Source organism: Larus michahellis, chromosome 9 (genome assembly GCF_964199755.1).
Source record: "Larus michahellis chromosome 9, bLarMic1.1, whole genome shotgun sequence".
Lineage (NCBI taxonomy): Eukaryota > Metazoa > Chordata > Aves > Charadriiformes > Laridae > Larus > Larus michahellis.
Window position 1 is genome coordinate 2,267,161 of NC_133904.1, and position 19,409 is coordinate 2,286,569.

The following is a 19,409-nucleotide window of genomic DNA, read 5'->3' on the forward strand; positions in this document are numbered from 1 at the left end:
AAAAAATAGTTTTTTTCAGCATTGCTTACTTTTGTCTCCTCCAACTCATTTTTCACCTAATCTTATCCTCAGCCCAGAACAGCCTGTTCCTAGCAAACCTTCCTGGGAAGCAAGACAAACGTGTTCTAATCCTCCCCAGCAGAGGAAAGATTTGGAGCAGGGTCTCCTCCATCCCGAATGAGGGCTCCACTCCCTCAGCCCCTAAATGGGAACTGCCCCCCAGGCACTTTCTTTCAAGTCTAACCCTTCATTTCCCTTGCTTTTCTTAATGACCGAAATGAAACACTTCAGGAGTTTGGTGACATGAAATATATCTATTTTTTCAATTTGTCAAAGAAAAAAAAAAAGAAAATTGAAATTTTACTTGGAATTATTTTCCTTGGTTCTTTGTATTGGCAGCCAATCTCGAAAAACCAAACCAAACCAAACCAAACCAAACCACACAAACAATTATTCAAACGGCGGTTGCGCTAGTCTTGGCTGCCCTAAGAGAGTTTTCCCAAAAGCTTCTCTGGCAGAGCTTGGTAACACGCGCACCTCTTGAAAACACTGCTACCACAGAGGAAGGCAAAACCCAACCAACTCGAGCTATTGCTGACGAGCGCTTGATTCAGGGGAGCAGGAAAACATGTCGCATAACTGTTATGTATGAAGCATATAAGGAGTCTACGCCACCACTGAGGGACTTGGTGGTCCAGGTTACAAAACATCTAAAACCTGCAAGTTTATTACAGCCCTCAAAAATGCACAACGCCCACAGTTATTATTTATAGTGTGTATTTATAGTATGTATTTCTTCGTATTATGCCTGTTATTTACGGGTCACACATTCTCTTCAGACTTCACTCTTCAGACTGCTCTGCGACAGGGTGACCAACCAGCTGAGTATCTGGCACATTCTCCAAGTGAGTTGTTATGCCAAGCTCCTTCCAAGGACAGGAAGGCAGAAATCAGTCTTCCCAGCTGGAAGACTCACAAGGAGGGTGCCAGTGCCTAGAACTGATCTTCTGTGGAAGGTGGGAATCTTGGTATTGATTTCAATGGGGTCAAGACCTGACTTACGTGACCCCTAAACTTGGCAGGGTGGAAAATTTTTGAAAATATCTATCAAAAGTGCGAAAATATTCACTAGATTTAACAAAAAGAGACTATGTTGAAACAAGTGAGGGTAAAGGAAAAAGAAGAAGCCTCAGAGAGATGATTCCGAGCACCCCACAGGAGACATAAACCGTGGCAAATGTTCTTACTCTTCCCAGTTCCCATCAGCAGCGGGTTACACCACGGATGGCTACATGGATGTACACATGGATACATGCACGGATGGACATCCCAGCAGCACAGACACTTGGGCTGAGGTTAGCAGCTGAGAGTGGGGCACTAACACAAAGTGTGTATGACTTTGGGATTACTCGCAAGGATGCTTCTCTCCCTCTTGTAAGGGAAGAAACCCTTTATACCTACAACAAACTTCCCAGTCAGCCGGAAGGTAAAGCGCACTTCTTCCCATCAACCTGGGGTTCTTGGTAAAAGCTATGAAGTCTTTACAAAAGCTGAGCCAGTCCATCTACATTCCTGACTCACTCTCTGGATGGAGGGGCCCTTGTCACCCAGCTTAACAGAGCCCTTCTGCTGACAAAGTTCTCACAGGAGACAGTGGAGAGAGACATCAAGCCACTCTTGTCTGAGCAGCCCCCAAATCCTGGACAGCCTCAGTGGGTATCTAAAACAAAAACAGCCTAAAAGCATAACGTAGCTCAACCACTAGTATCAAAGCTGCTCATTTTTGTCAGGAGAGACTGCACGCTGCAGAAAACATGTTGCGCTTGCTGCCTACCACTGCTCATGGCACGAATGCCGTCTATAAGGCAGAAGAGAAAGACTTCTCTACAATCTTATCTAAAAAGACTTTCCAAAAGTGACAGAGCCATATGCTTTATTTTCAAATATAATAGCCTTCCCCACTCCCCCAGTAAGAAGATAAGGTAAAAGAAATTGTATTTCCCCAAAGCCCTGGGAGCTAATTATATTTTTATGATTGTGAAATCTCTCCTCCGGCTCTCTGTTACGGGACTTAGGACAAAACAACATCATCTGCATGTTCTTGGGAGGAACGTGGGTAAGCAACAGGGCAGCTTTATTTCTTTCTGCTGTCCTGCCTCAACCCTCAAGGAATATTTTTCTCCAAATCAACAAATAACTGGCATGGCTGAGATGGGACACAAGATCAGATGAGCAAACACTGTGCTCTACTAAAGGCAGCCTTCTGTGTAGATACAGAACTCCAATTCCCAGTCCATTGCAACATCTTTGTTAGCTAATTGAATGCCCATTCGTAGATGCAAACGCTTGATCAAGCACAAGAACCTGCTGGAGTAGCCAGTCACCTCACAAATGATGCAGGCTGACGTCTTAAAGGCAGCTGTGCCAAGCCGCGGGCCCAGCACGGCCTTGGTGAGATGGTCTTCCTCCTGTCCAACACATTCCCATTCCCACAGTCCTGCCCTATCTCATCTTCTTCCTTCCTTCGTTGGCTCCTGCCCCCCGGTATCAATCCACAAACTGGCTCAGGTCTCTAATTTGGCAGAAGACTATCGCCTTTTTCAGGGTTTAGCAGGCCATAACAGTTCTTGAAGGAACCTAATGAAAGCCAGAAGCTGGTGCAAGATGCTTTAGTGTACAATTTTGTTAGCACGCACCACAGCTGAGGATGCATTTTGACTGGCTCACCACCTCTGGAGTCCACAGTCCTCCAGAGTGACCCAAGCAGGTGTCTCTCTTTCACATCCATACACAGAATAATCGGATAATAAACTCCATGGTGCACAACTTCTACCCTTTCTTACTCCTGTTCTGAAGGACAGTCTGATCCTGAAGGCTGAAGTATTCCAAAAACCACCCAAGAGCTCAGCACATACAGGCTTCGTTAAAATTAGCAGAATCTAAGCACCAAAATTTCTATTAGGCTACTGAATTCTTCCTCCCTCTTACCTTTCTTTTAACCAGATTCTCCCTGTACAATTGACTCGATACATTTATTATTCCATACTACCTAACAGGAGTTCTTCTAAAAATACCAAAGCTTCTTTGGCCAAAAATTCAGTACTGGATGGTTCTCTCCAAAAGCAGCACCATTTATTTTGGTGGGACGCTATGTCTTCAAAGTGTCTCTATACTGTATGGCGGGATTAAACAGCAAAGGCTGTAAAGAGCCCTTCTTTTCACAGCGTCGATGTTTAGACCGAGCGGGTGATGTAGACTCTCAGTGCCAGAGGGTGTTCTGGTACATCGTATCCTGAACTTGCAGGATAAGAATGAGAAAATATTATGATCCACAAGCCTTTTTACTAAGGGAAATATGATGAGCTGTAGTTATCACCGCCCGCGAGTGTGAGAGGATGTAGGTTATGAGAGCCTGCAAGATAAAAAACAAAGCCAGAACACAGCGAGATTGCGGAGCTGATACCAGTTCGCAGGGGTTTATACCAAAGAAACAAATTCAAGAGTGATTCAGGAAAACAAAATCCTGATGTGACAAGACAAAGAAGAAGCAGAGAGGAGGATGACAGCGGCTCAGCAATGTCAAGGATCAGCCCATTGTGAAGAACGGCAGACACCAGCACTTCCCCACCCGAGTGACGACTAGGTGGCCAGCAGAGCTGCTGGGTGGCTGTGCTGGGGCCGGAGAGCAGACTGATGCCTCACAGCGTGTTTGTCCCAGCCTGTGTTGCGGGTGTTAGCTATAAAGATAATGACTGTGCACCCATATCCTGCATGTAGGGTACAGCTCAGAAGGCTCAGAGCTTGGCAAAAGATGCCAAAGGAAAAGTTAGCCAAAGGCTTGAGGTTTACAATATGGTGCATTCAAACCTGATCAAGAGGTATCTAGTGGAGAGGTTATTCCACCTGGAGTACCACGTGCAGCTCGAGTCCTCGGCACAAGAAGGACATGGACCTGTTGGAACGGGTCCAGTGGAGGCCACGAAGATGGTCAGAGGGCTGGAGCCCCTCTGCTGTGAGGACAGGCTGAGAGAGCTGGAGGGGTTCAGCCTGGAGAAGAGAAGGCTCCGGGGAGACCTCAGAGCCCCTTCCAGTCCCTAAAGGGGGCCTACAGGAAAGCTGGGGAGGGACTCTTTATGAGGGAGAGGAGCAATAGGATGACGGGGAACAGTTTTAAATGGAAAGAGGAGAGATTGAGATGAGATCTGAGGAAGAAATTCTTTGCTGTGAGGGCGCTGAGCCCCTGGCCCAGGTTGCCCAGAGAAGCTGTGGCTGCCCCATCCCTGGAGGGGTTCAAGGCCAGGTTGGACGGGGCTTGGAGCAACCTGGGCTGGTGGGAGGTGTCCCTGCCCAGGGCAGGGGGTGCCACTGGGTGGGCTTTAAGGTCCCTTCCAACCCAAACCATTCTGTGATTCTGTGATTCTGTCCCTACGTCAGTTATAACCAGAGATAAAATAATACTGAATGAGGAAAGACAGACGGAGACTCCAGGAATGCAGTCAGGTAATTGAATTGCTTGCACAACAGCACAAGGCACGGTCAGCACAACATTGCAGCGTCCGTAAGAAACAAACAAAAAAACCCTCAGGCTGAACACCTTTAGGATTGATCCATCCTCGTATGCTGTTACAAGGAAAGTTAAACACATGAAACTGCTGCTCCGAACTGTCCAGAACACTGCCGCTCAAAGAACAAAGGGCAATAGTGACTCTTAATAGCAAAAACAGAGAAGGGAGGAAAAAAAGATGATAGAAACACTGAAACCTTTTTTTTTTTTTTTTTAAACAATCCTCTGTAACTCTCTGAAAAAGAGTGAGGAGTAAATAGGAGAGCATTACATTGCAATACAGGAATTTGATTTCCAGGCCTGATTGGGGTTTTTTGTTATTGATGTTTTGGGGTTGGGTTTTTTATTGTTTTTGGTGGTGGTGGCGGTGTGTGGGGTTTTTGGGGTTTTGTTGTTGTTGGGTTTTTTGGTTTTGTTTTGTTTTTGTTCTAACCTGATGAATTTGCAAGATCCTGAATCAGAAAAGAAAAAAAACAATCCCCACACTTCAAAACATGTACTTGTTATTTATTTTTGTCTTTGAGCTTTTTGCAGATATCTTTCCTCTAGATGGATAATAAAACTCTTCCCTGCACCCGTTCTCCCTCTTTAAAAGTAAAGTTGAAATCAGTGGAACGCGGTAGTGCAAATTAAGCAGAGAGATATGAGCTGTAAGGTATTACAGGTATTTTTGTCAAAGTTGGAAATCTTCGGATTTACTCTGAGACCCATGCCCTCCCCTTACGTACTTACACTCCTGTTTGCAAAGCCCATCAGTTTTATATCCCTGTCATTAATCCTCCAGGAGAGCAAAATGCCTGAAAGCTCAAGTAACACCAGCACGTGCAAAAAAAGGGTAAGGAAAAGAGAAAAATAATCAGGAAGAAAAAGTTTAAGTTATGAATTTCCAAGGGGTTCTTATTAAAAAACCACAAGCAGAAGCTGGTTTTTAAAACCATACAGTTGCCAGCGTGTTCTAAAATGCACCAAGAACTATGGCCACAGGCTGTGATTTTCTCTTAGGCACAAAACACGTTAAGTAGTTCCTTACTGGCCCTGCATCTGGTCTACCCCAGGAAAGTAAGCATTTATTCTTGTAGCAGAATCCGGCTTTTGCACGCAGAGCACTGCAATATCCACAGGGCTTCACTGAAAAGTTGGATAAAATCTCAACTTTCCCTGAATACTGGCCAACTGAACAACACTGAATAAAAAAAAAATGACCTATGCAGCACATTTGTAATTCAAAAGCTGATCCCCTGCCATTTCTTTCCCCTCAATTTGCTCAGCATCACTAAATTTTCCAATTTCTGGTGCAGTTTTAACAGGACTGTCATTCAAGTTCTAGAAATAGAAGTAACTGCGTCGAATGGAGGTTTGCAATGCACATTATCACACCGCCGCGGAGGAAACTAATAATTAATACTTTCTACTTAGCACTTAAATTTATAGAAGATTAGAAGAATTCACAGACATCTGATTGGCAACACATCTCTATGGAGAGGGTAAGTTTTTACTACCCCTAAAGCAATGAAGTTAAATGATTCTCTCAAAGTAAAATAAAAGTTTGTGTCAGAGCCAACACCAGGAATAAGGAGCTCATCATCCCCTTAATGCTACCAAAGATCACGGCTTTTGTGCTGGTAACTCTCTCATTTGGACTAAAGTCCTCCTCTGGATTTAGAAGAAAACCCCATCTCCCCGACAGCTGTAGATGGCAGATGACTTCAGATGCTTCTGACCTTCGCGAGGAGCTGCTAACGGGAGTAGAAGCACCGCGGCAAAGGCACGAAGAGGAAGCAATGGGCAAAGCCTGGGAACCCGTGCAAAGGTTATCAGCGCCTTTGGGGAGAGCGCTGCGTGTGTACTTACAGGTAAGAACAGGATGACAGCCAGCGGGTGGCACAGCTCCCCGCATCTGCTGGCCATGAGGTCTGGAACAGAGACTGCTACAACCTACCACCCGCAGCATCAGGTAAAGATTTTAAAGGTAAAGAGCAATTCCCATTTCTTCTGATGCTGCAAAATTCTTCTACTCGAGTCTCATTTGCTCTGGGTTTGAAAAGTAGCTGACAATGCAGAAATTACCAATGTACCTTGTGTGGGCTTCTTACTGCCTATTTACATCTCTCAGTCTTTACCAAGGCTTTGCAGACTCCCCCTTCCCCCACTCGAAAGCTGAAGAAATACAGCACGAAGAGTTGATGTCAGGATCAGATTATGACAGCATGAGTCATTTATTAAGATTCCAGTAATGCTAAGCTCTTTAGCAGGTGCCTTGAGACCATATTTTTCAGAGTCTAATTTCAGATTCAGACATAAGTACGTTTTATTGGTTTACCATAAACTGTCTGTCCATTGTTGCTTCTCTAAAGCCGTCTTCTGCTTGTCCTGTACTCCACAGCTCTCTTCTCCGAGCTGTGTCCACTTCTACTCCCTGCTGGCACGCAAATAACAGCTTAGTTTAAACAAGATTTCTTTAAAGCTACAGATAGATCTTGTTTTGTCATGTAGTATTACGATCTAACTATTTTTTCCTCTGTAGTTTTTAGTGATCTCTGTTATTTACACCACTTCTGCTTATGCCACAGCTACAGGATATTGACTCCTGGCTATCAAACCCAGCTCCCTTTCCTCTATTTTTAGCCGGCTTGTAATTATATGCCCCTACATCTCTTTCACCTCCTTCTTTTTCTGATAGCCAGTAGCACAGAAGATAGCTACTTCAGAGGCCCAACCACGCACGTCCTTCACCCTGCTACCCCAGAAAGCATAGAATATATCCTAATGCTTAACTAAGGCTTAATCACAAAACCAGTTCTAACTTCCTAATAAACATCCCAATATTTCTGCCAGCTACACTTGTCCAACTGCACATGGACTTGCAAGGTGGATGGCAGTTCTCAGAAAACGTACACTCTCCTACTACTGACATTTCAAAGGAAAAGCAATGAATTCCCCAGCAAGGCATAAAACTGAAGACAGACCGTTTTAGTAAGTGCTGCAGAAATCATTCAGTTAAGATGTCTCCGATGGTACGCCTCTGCCCGGGGGAAGCCCACAGCTGTCAGCAAAGCAAGGTGAAAAAACCACCCTAACTATCCTGGTTATTACTGCAAGAGGGTGGTAGGCTAAGCTTTATTTTGCCAAGAATGTGGTAATTCACGACTACTAATTTACCATGAATAAAAATCGGCAGAGAATAAGGGATGTGAGCGGAATCTGAGGCCAGAAGTGCTTCTGAAGGTACCACATCCAAACCCTTTCCCAGCTACCTTTTGTGGAACAAACATGACTTTTTGTATGATTTTTATAACTCCTTTGAATTTTAAATCCTTTTTTTCTAAGGAGTTCTTTTATTTATTTCAGCAAAGTTTATTTGCCCAAATCTGTGTCAGACTCATCTAAATTTCCTTGTGCTTGAGCCTTAAGGAGACTGGGGGTGGAGAAAACAGACACAGTAAGAAGCTCAGCCTCTCAAGAGGAGCGTGCCTTTTTGAAAAGTCATTTCTCATATGAGCTCGTCATTTCTTCCCAGAATCCCGTGTTTAACTTCAATCATGAAATCCAAAACCCAACACACTTTCATCCAACTGAACCAGCAACTTCCTCTCTCCGAGGAGATTCCAGGCATACTGATGGGTCTGTGTGTTTGTGTGTTCAGAGGAGTTTCATAAGGAGAAAATGGATGGATGGAAATGCCGAAGAGATCCAGATAATCTTCCATAACACCGACTGCATTCAAAACAAAAGTATTTCAAGAAAGACTAAAAAACTGGAGGACACGGTCCTGCTAGCAATGGAAAAAGAAAACTAAGAGCTGCCCTAAAACTCAGTTATTCTGTTAGCTTCCATGGTACTTATACTGATTTAGATTTACTATCTAGCTTCAACATGCATCTTCTTGATACTGTAAGGAAAACATCTTCATAGTTTCACTGCAAATTAGCATCAGCTGTCGGTATAGCCCAAATAAAACACGAGCAAAAGAACCAAGGACACATGTCTTAATGGCTGAAAGAGAAAAGAAACTAATGTACTGCAGGATGTTTAGATAGAGGTCTCACACCAAGAACTGTTGCCCCAAATATATATGTCTGCTAACAAAAGCAAAAGTGATTATCATAGCGAGCGCTGAAAAATGACAGTTTTAAGAGCTCGGACTCTCCTTCACAATATATACAATCGCCAGTGCCTTCAACAGAAACTTCATATAAATACCAGGAGTCGGAACTGACTTCTCAGACAAATGTTTGTGCATTCTATCAAGTTGGGACAAAGCCAACATTTCTTATGGAAACATTTTTGGTGGTCCTGGGCAAAGAACATGTTTACTTTATAGCAGATACAACTAAAAATACACAGTGCTACAGCCTCCAATTATCTTGTTTGGAATAGTTTGAGGCTACTCGAGGTTCATTGCTGTTATTTTCTTTATTATATAGTGAAAATGTTGCTGCTTTTCCTGTAATTTGAAAAGCAGCTATTTCAAGATTTGACATCTGTGTTTGTACCTCCCCCGCATGGATAACAAGATCCAGGGTGGGGTGAAATTTTCCAGAGTGCCCATCTCCCATTTTCAAAAGCAACTTGCTTACTTCAGACATAGATCGATACTTTCCTTGAATTACACAGGCCTTTTAAGTCTTCCATTAATTCCACGGGCTCTACGTTGTATTGCTTTTCAAGCTGGTTTAACTGCAACTCAGACACATAATTATTTGCACAACGAGTACTAATTAGCAGCACGCCACAAACAAGGGCACCTGGTCCCACAAACGCTCACGCTTCCGTCCCGCATCCAACCCGACCCGAGCCCCTCGGCAGGGACGTCCTTTGGGACCCATTCCACAGCAGAGCTACACATGTGCTCAGCGGGCTCCGTGATGAGGACCTGTTCTTCATTAAGACTGATCAACTTGAAACAGAACGCAGCTTGCTTACAAAAACTTTCGTCTGCGTTCCTTAGCCTTCAGTCTCTCCCGTTCTCCCCAACAATTAACCACCTCTCTTTTCCGATCGAGCTTTCCCAGCCTCCGACCCGCTCTGGCATCCTGCGAGTTGTTAATGAATCAGTTCTGCATGAATCATTTCCCATGTGCAGACTGCGGATTTCATCACAGAGCAGATTCTCACAGACTTTCCTCCTTGGTCCCGATGACAAAGAACTACCTCCGCTACCAAAACAAGCCTTGAAGTTTCCACAAGGAGTTAACAGAAGGTGTGTGCCGTGTGAGAGAGGTGAAAAGGGTAGTGGAAGAAGGCTGTGTTAATTTTACAACTCCGACTTCCTTAATTATGAGTCACCAGCAACGCAGGAGAAATCCAGCTTAAAAAGTAAACCTAAAAGAGTGTGATGTCTTAGGGGAATGCTGCAGATTTAAGATGAAACGCCTCATTAAAAGCCCACAGAAGTTAATATTTTACAGTCTCTTATGTCTGTAATTACTAGTGAAATCAGAGACTCAAGACTCTGCAAGAGATCGTGTGTATTTGGAGGAACAACTTTGTAAACTTCTCTGTCTCATAATCAGGTTTTACAACACATCTGAGGAGGGTGAGGGAAGAGAAGAGGTAGTGTTACGGCTTTTGGTTTGTTAGTTTTATTTTGGAGGACTGTTTCTAAACAATAAGAGAAGAGGGTGATTTGTACCAGAGAGGGGAAAAATGCTTCAGCTGAAATATTTTTTTTCCCCCACCAAAAACTCGTAACAGCAAAAAAGGAAGCTGTGTATGTGGCCTACCTGAAAGCTTCCTTTCTTCTAGTAAATCTACAGATCGGTTGAAAGGGTTTTTTTTTCAGGCTACCACTCACAGCCTACCGACGTGCCATGCAGCAAGAGAAAGTCACTCCCTCAGCCATCCCCTCCAGCCAGGATAATTCTCTTATTCATGGAAACCCAATTCTGCTTTCCTAAACTACAGATTATGTTAAAAAAAGCACACTGAAAAACTTTGAGAAAACGCTGGGGCGAGGCGGGGGGGGGCGGGCAGGGGGCAAGAGTATTTTCCCCATGCTGCAAGGCACGGGGAACTCCCTTGCTCACCAAAAATCAAACTTTTTCGTATTGTTGCTCCCTCTATCAGGATGCGCCATTTTCCCCACCAAGATCTGCAGCGCTCGCTATCTGTTTGAAGGAAAGCAGCACTAACACAAGCACAGATGTTTTCCCTCTATCCTTCACTCTTCCCTGCCCTAAACTGGACCAGCTCGGCACTGGTGATACGGCTGGGAGCAAGGATGTATAATTTCAATGCTTAACTCTGACTAATGCAGGATGTGTGGGAGAGCAGCACAGTGGCATGAATAACAAACAGTTCTCTAAGGCACGTATCAGCATCACGCTAAGTCATTCTTATCATCCAAACAGGATCTCAAGCATGTGCGTGCACAGTACCTTTCCTGTAAAGGTTTTATTATTACCATTGCTTGCATGGAAATCCAGCTGGTAGGACATAAAAGGGAGCAGGAAAAAGCAAGTAGCCGAAATCAACATAAACAAATACCTTCTTTTTATGTAAATGTCAGTAGTAATAAAAACCTGAAGAAAGACGTGATTAAAGAACAGTCCAGAAAAAAAAACAACACGAAAACAAGTCACCCTTCAACCACCACAGGAGACAGAACTCTTCCCAAATGAGATGTTTTTCAAAAGTTTTCCATGAGGTGTCCATAACGGACAGCTGAAAATATCAACTGCATCAAAACTCACATTTAAGTAACAGAGACACACTTCAAGTAGCTTTCCTGTTGTCATCTCCCCTTTCCCTCTCTCCAAATTAAAAAGAATATTTAATATTCACTTCCTGGGAACCTCGCTGGATAAATGCTTAAACTAGAAGCAGATCTAGAGCTTGCCAAGGGGAGGGGAACAAGGAGGGAAGCAGACTCGCAGGTAAATATTAGTTTGTACTTGAAAAAGCCAGAGCATATTTTAAAATTGCTTTTGATTTTCACGCCAACTTCACATCGTCCTCTGTCCAACGTCATTAGGGCAGGGTGACGCAGGGGGAACGAGAACCTGGTGTCTTTGGCAGCTGGTCCAGGGTGACAGTGACACTGCCGGGCATTATCAGCCAAATTATGGAAAACGATGAGCAGAATTCCAGAAACAAGGGATGTTTTTCTTCCTCGTTTTCTTTTTGGCCCCTCTTGGCCAGTGCCTTTAATGCCAGCCACACAGGAGTCTGGCTGGACTGCTGCGCGTGGTTTTGGCACTCACAAAAGGGGCAAGGAATGCTGTTTGGGAGCACAACTCTTCCTTCTTTGCTCCCATCCTGTAACCACACAGGCCTCTCTTCCCCTCACATCCTTGCCATCTGGCAACCTTCTCGAGTACTGGCCTGAGCAGTAACGCTAGATAAAGACTGGAAGCTCTTTAAAGCCACAGGAGAGACCCCTCCTGGCTTGCAGCAGCAGACCAGTATCCCTCTGCTGTGACCTGAACAGGGAATCCACAGAAGACAAAACCATTTTCAGTTCTTCAAATCCTAAAGTGTTTTCAAAAACCGTACAAGTAGATCTGTCCATCTTTGTGGTATAGCCAAGATGAGAATAACACTAAAAGGTTGCTTAACAGCTCACAGCGACACTAGAGCACTTTCATGGTCAACATGAAGACCACCACCACTCACTCCAAATCAAAGCTTGAGGGAAACTTTAGAAGCAAACCATAATAACTACTCAAGATGAAATGCAGACAGGAGACCCAGGAACACCACCCAGCCTCTCTAAAACAACACGATGAGGCATATAGAGGTAACAGTCAATTATGGCCTTCTTTTTATGTCTCCTCTTTAGCAGCATAATGCGCTTGCTAGGTCCCTGGGTCAGCAGTGACTCAGAACAGAGGGCCTTCCAGTGAATCATCCACACATTTTTTAAGCACCCTCCAGGTTTTGTTGATTGGGAGATGTCTCACTACCTACACCTTCCCTAAATACTTACTGGGCTGTCCAAGGCATGAGTGAGAGTGAGAGAAAGCACGCAAGGGTGCAAAAGAGCAGGCAATCCTCTCCAAATACCTGAACGCTACAAAAAGGAACAGAAGCCACACACAGATCTAGCAGCACTGCGCGCTCCTACAGCACGTAAATACGGGCATAAGCTACGCAAAGATAGGGAAACAATGGGATAAGTCACAAATATTTGATTTCACAAGTCAAGACAGTTTTCTTTCCCCTCCCCTTGTGACTAAGCCTTTGGTCCACACACCCACTCCATCCTCAAAAAACAACTCCATGAAATAAATTTGATTGCTCTAAAATACACACAGGCAGTGACCACTCATACCTCCTCCTCACTGCACTAAGTCTATTTACTAAGAGTCTGCACCGACTGTTTGCTTTGTATGTAACAGGATCCATCTCCCCCTCTCAATGAGACATTAAACTCCAACTCCTCTCCATTTTCCTTATCCCATTCCCAAACCTCTGAATCCAAAGACAACATCATTCACCCAGATAAACTTTCAAACTTCCTGAAATTACTCCTAGCTGCTTCCAGGGAAAGGACACTGCAGTGCCCAGCGTGCCACGGACCAGAATGGTTCCCAAACCAGTGCTCAAAAGTATGGCGAGGAAGCGAGAGCAGTGGGCTGTGCCACAGGGGTTCCTGCCCTTCGGTCAGGGAGAGCACCGGCAGCACTCCGGGCCTCCCAACATCCCACTGAGCTTATTAACTTAGGCTTTGTGCCATGCCTTACCTTTAACGCACTGCTGCTGTGCCGGCTAAGCTCTGCTGGTTTAACAGCAAAGACGCTGCCCGCAACTGGAGGCAGAAAACCCAGATTTCATCCCCATCCTGGCACAGACCTGCTGTGCAACAACGATGTTAAACCTTACTCTAGGAATCTACCCCCCACCTGGAACCGCTGCTCCACACCACCTCTACCAGCCTTCCCAATCCATCTTCTGTTTTATTCACTACTTGCACCTTGATACATTTTTCCTGCACAAAATTCAAGAAGAAACAAAAAAAAACCCAACCCCCCAAAGCAAATGAAGATCTACCCCTTCTTTTCACTTTTAGCAACCAAAACAACTTTAGTGTCCTTATGTCATCCCAGTTAATCTCTTCCTCCTCTCTGGCACATCAGATAAATATCTAGTTCCTCCAACCCATCAAAAAACACAGCTGCTAAAATTATCATTCTGACCCATCAATCACACTCCTCTCTTAATCTGTCCGGTATCTTCTATGAGGTATTAAATTCAAGCAGCCTAGAGCTTGTCCTCAAGGCACTCCAGCCCTCTTTATATCCCACGTCTGAGAGCTCATCCCAACTGCAGCTTCCCCCCTCCTCCCAAATTCCTTGCCCAGGCTGGACATCCACCACTCGCTTCCCCTTGGCTTCTGCCTCCCTCCCCGCTTTGCCCCTCTCCCTGCCTTGCGCAGCTTTCAGCATTACGCTGGGGCGTACAAAAACCTTCCAGATGGAAGGATGATCCTTCGCTGTCTCGTTTCTTTGGAAAGGCCAGTTAAACTGAGTGGGCCATATACTATCAACATGATGCAAGCAGACAGAAAGGTTTACAGGGAGGAGATGGTGCAAAAATATTAAAGTAATTAATATAGTTCATGGTTACAGTTTTCTCTGGATGTTCCCATGAGTGCTGTCTTGCATCTTTTAGACTGCCAACTATTCAGTACAGGGACAGCCTGTATTTCTCCCCCCTTCTAAAGCAATAAGCACATTCTTGGCAGCTAAATTATTAATAAGGAACAAATGGTAATTGATTTATAGATGAGCCCGAAAGAGAGGATTTGTCTTCTTCAGTCATCTAAATCATCGTGCCCACAGCTTCGTCCTGGTTCCGTCTCCAGCAAAATCTCAGCCTCTCACCCAGAGCAGTAACGCAGCATATCCAGCTCCAAATTATCTGTGTTTACGTGACCTCTTTACCTCTGTTGTATCTGACCACTGACCAGATATTGCAAAAGAGGAACAAAGCGTTTATTGTTCTTTCTGTCCCTCTTTCTTCTCAGCCGGCAAGGAAAAGCTTAACTGAGTAAGTTATTAAGATTTTATTTTTATCCATTGTGAGCTTGTGAAAAAAAAAGAAAAAATACTCAAGGAAAAGATGAGTTTTGCATTCAGGCTTTGAATGTGCTGAGCTTGGGGAATTAGCTCTCTCTCTGCTGGTGGAAAGTTCCACGGTTCTGGCCCAGCCCTTCACACCAGAAGTATCTGTCCTCCTCCTCCGAACGCTACTTTCTCACATTTCAGCTCCCATACTTGCAACAAGAATCTTTGCTCCTGCTTTGCTGAATGAACTGAGGATCTCTGGGTAGGTCTTCCCCCTGCTACGAATATGGGCTTGCTTGTAAGACAAGCTTGAGGAGCAGCCCCTGAGAGCAGCTACTCCACAGGCTGTTATGTTTATTATAATTAACAGCACCGCACACACATCCTATTGCTTTCATAACACTTGCCACAATTTGTTTGGCATGAAGAACCGATCAGCAGTCAGCTTGCCACAACCTCAACCTTTTTAAGGCGGGACCCGTGGCTTTATTGAAAGCAACGCAAAGTTTGTTTCTAGAAACATTATGGAGATGACATGTAAAACACAGCGCTGCTGCCTCAGTGCTGGCTGAATCCCAAACAATGGGAACCCTTGCATGAGGCAAAAACAGACCTTCAAAGGCTTGTAGGCAAATATACTGTCACTGAATATTTTGTCATGGATGCAAGAGCCTAAAAATATAACACGAGCAGATAATGCACTGAGACAGGCCGGCGCACATCCTGTCTTTACTCTGTAAACACCACAGTGCGAATTGGCACTATTGTACAAATCAGGCCACCCATATAAAAAAATAGGACAGTAGTTCGTAACAAACTGCAGCCTCCATCCCAGAGTCGCTACCTTCCTCATCCTAGATATCTTGCTCTGTATTGGAAGAACAAGAAACCTGGTGGGAGCATGGCTGGGCTGCCTCGGCTTCCAGCACGGGTGGGCTTCACGTGCCTGCTGGGGGCATGGGGAGGAGGTGCGAAAGGAAGAAATGGTGTTACCATGCATCTTCTGATAAGGCCAGCACCTGTAGGAGCTGCCCGCAGCAGGAAGCCCAGCCTTGAGATGTGCTGACTCACCGCAGTGTGGTTCCTTGCAGTTGGCAGTGGTTTTTAAGTCTTCTCCCCTGCAAGCAAAGGGCCGTTGCTATCTCCTTTCTCTACACAGAAATCAGTGAAGCACTGGGGGCACAGTTCTCTCCACCAAAGCAAAATAAGATTCGTTCCTTGTTCTGGTAGATGTAGTTTAGCTAGATTTGGGTGAATTAGACCCAAGTTCTTAAAAACTTCAGATACCTTTTAGGTCTTTTCTTCATATCAAAATCATCCCTGTTGGTCTCAATGCTCTTCTATAAAATACGTGTGATAGGTCTCTCCTTGTGGAAGTATGTAAGGACACTGGAAACACTCCAGAGTTTCCATACCACAAGAATGGAAGTCAAACTTTAAAAGCATTCAATGCAGTTATGCGTAACAGTCCCTAAAGCAAAAAACTATAAACACCCCTTAGGTATAACAATACACATGATCATTCAGACAGTCTAATCTTTCCTCGGAACCTCCAACATGCCCAGAGCTATGTAAAGTAAAGTTCTAAGGCGTAAAAGGGTATTCAGAAAGGCAAACAAAAACAGGTTCCCAAAACCTGCAAGGTTAGTTACCTTCCAGGACGGGAATGAGCAGAGCCCTCCAGCTGAACGGTGTGCGCTCATTTGCACACGGAATGAATTCAGTAAATTCCATTCCAGACCTCTAGATCACTGACTTTTGAGGATGCTAATTGCTTTATGGTAGTACTTGCTAATCCCCACTAAACCCCAATCAACTATCAAGGCTAACACACAACCAGCATAAAAGAGAAAGTCCCTGACCCAAAGAGAACATGATTTCCATTTACAACAGGATGCAACAGGTAAATGAAACGGACAAACAGGAAGGAGCAGTTATTACATGCCACAAGTGTGAAGTGGCTTCATGGGGAAAAGAATCTAAAAACATCACCACCACATCTTTCTTCCAGCAATTAATCAGATTTTACTTTCAAAACATGTGTCCAGGTGGGCAAATCTGGGAAACACTTTATTTCTTTTTACACGCAGGGGAAGAAAAGAGGGGAAAAGACATGCACAGAACTAAAAATATACATTTTTCTGAAAATCAGAGTGTCATCAGGAGGAGGAGGCTGTGGAGAAATATGTGTATCAGTAAAGCACAGAGCACCAACCCTTTTTGCTTTCCTCTGCAGATCACCCTTGATAAATTATCATGACTCTCTTAGGGATTTTTAAAATCTGTTTTGTGTTATTACTCCTCTTTTTAAGGAAGATAAGGTTGTCTCTGGTTTTGAAACTTCGACAAGGGCTACACACTCCCACACAGAAGAATTTCACCGCTATAAAAGCTCTGGCTGCTCAGCCAGCTACTACTTAGTAGCGCTGGTGCAATAAAAAAGCAGCACGGGCCACTACAAGGGGTGCCGACACCCTGCAACGTTCCTGGATGCGTGCTGCAGAGAAGGCAAAAACCTAACTTAGAAATGACTTGCCCCCAGAAGCCGCTGAGGGCTGAGCGGTACGCCTGCATACCACACTGCACACATTTGCTTAGAGAAAAACCTCGGCGCCTTTGCCACGGGTGGGTGGGAGGAGCGGGAGCGCCGCGCGCGGCCGCGGGGGCAGGCCCAGCACCGGAGACTCTGCCGCACTGCAAACAAACACAGCTCAGGCATGAATAACTGTATGGAGTTTTAAGGCATTTCTTTCTCAACAAACAGCGATAATATGGAAACTGTGCAAAAGGTGGCACTGGATTTTCTTGAGCCAAATCCTTAAAAAAACATATATATATAATTAATAAAATAACGGAAGACAAGAGAAGGGCTGGAGAAGGGCCAGAGTGCCTTGCAGCAGCAGGGGAATCCTCACGCCACCAAGGCCGTGGCTGATGCATTCCTGACTAATAAGCTAAGGTGCATCCGGTGGCTGCGTCAGGTGCCGGATTGGCAAAAGCATTCCCTCGTAATGGCTTCTTAATTGTTTTCTGACAGCCATGACACATTCTCCAGAGGGCTGTGAAGCCAGAAATTTGGAAGACAAGTGTGCCATTTGTCACGAGCGGGAGTAGAGCAAACCAACCACCTGCTTCCCGTCTGCGCCTCTGCCGGTCTCACCTGCTGACGTGTTTAGAAAGCTCTAAGTGTGGTCCCCAGTGAACAATTCCTCATTACCCAAGCTGGCACTCCAGAAACGCCCTGTTGATGCTACGCTTAAGCATTTGCTAAGACTTCGTGCATCAGCTCCATTAATTTAACTGCTTAAATCTAAGCATATACTTAGAGGGCTCTGCAGAAAGGAGATGGATTAAGGAAGCCCTTAAATGCTCAGTTAGGATGAAAGAGACTTTGAAATCTCAAAACACTACTGTTATCTTAGATAATGAAGTGTTTAAAAAAATATAAAAGTAAAGGCCTTCAATATTTTCTTTTGCAAGCACCTATTATTTCAACCCCAGCAGGCAATACTCTCTAAAGTACCTCAAGGCAACAACTATCTGTGCTTATTTAAAGACACTATTCGCCCCTCCTCTGTTCTAAGCTCCTACCTGAATAAAAGCCAATGTATTTAGCATTTTGCTTCCTGCTGTAAAGATTCGACAACTGGGGGCCTCGCCTGTGAGATGAGAAGAAAACAACACGGAATATCATGTGTCACTTCCTTTTCATTGCATGCAAACCTGGGATAAGCCTTTTACCTAAGCTTTCGTGCACAATAAATTAAGAAGGGTGGGCCTTTACTTGAAGCGGCTTTTCTTTAAAGCTCTATATTAATCAAATCCCTTTGGAATGAGTTCATTTGAATATATTTAATTTTACTTTGAGACTGATAATAGCACAAGTGTATTGCATCATCTTCACTAGAACAGTAATGCCTTTTAAGTTTCCTTTTAGTAGCTGCCTCAGACATGCCTTAGATAATTTTGTTGGCCAACTGAGGACTAATGCAAGACATATTCTGTGAATAAATGCATTTCCAGAGCCTCAGTCTCAGAAGGTGATTTTGCGAATGGCCAATGAGAAGTGCCTGCTTTGAAGGGTTCCTGGAATCAGTTACAGTCGCTTAAACCACTGATCAAATTCTACCAAAAAAGGCTTAAAGAAATGTTACTTCAGACTAGGTTTATCTTTCCTATAAATGCAAAGTACTGCATTAAAAACAGAACTTTCCCCTACAAAACGTGCACTTTCACAGCTTCAGAGTATTTAACAGAGGTGCTTAAAGTCAACATTTAATTTTCTTTCTTGGAACAGCTGAAAAAATTTAAAGCCAAACTTCCCTGAATGGAAAAGGTAACTTCAAAAGTCTTTCCCCTAAAAATAAACGATGAAGTCCCACCAGCCTATGCGAAGGACCAGTTCTGTTACTTGTAGTGACACAGGGTTAACACCACTCCAGCCTACTGTCCCCTGTAGGATTTCTTAGCCAGTAGGTCTCCTGCTTTTCCCTTTGTCCAAAAGACTCATTCTCTTTGGGCCAAATCCAAAAAGGTTTTGTCAGTGAGAGCTCCCTTGGCTTTGCACTGCCCAGCACCATGTGCAGCCACCACGCAAAGCAGGCGAGATGCTCAGCCCCATCCTGCGCTCTCTCTGGCGCAACTCAGCCAAGAGAAGATGTAAAGCAATTTTAGGAAGGTATAGCTAACAATTCCTCTGCCTGGCATTTCCCACGGAAGGACAGCTGGCCCCCTCCCACCAGCACACGGGACAAACCTGGGCACGTGGGCAGCTGGAAGAGGCCTGTCCTCACCTCTCAGCACCCAGCTCCAGCCCCTGTGGGGACTGCAGTGCTGCC

The 19,409-nt window shown here is 44.6% G+C and overlaps 1 protein-coding gene across 1 annotated transcript in view; it reads right to left on the reverse strand.

The window, feature by feature from the left end:
• Nucleotides 1-19,409, reverse strand: part of SMAD3 (SMAD family member 3) — a 77,030-nt gene that overhangs the window by 20,342 nt on the left and 37,279 nt on the right. The gene's annotated exons all lie outside the window — the stretch shown is intronic.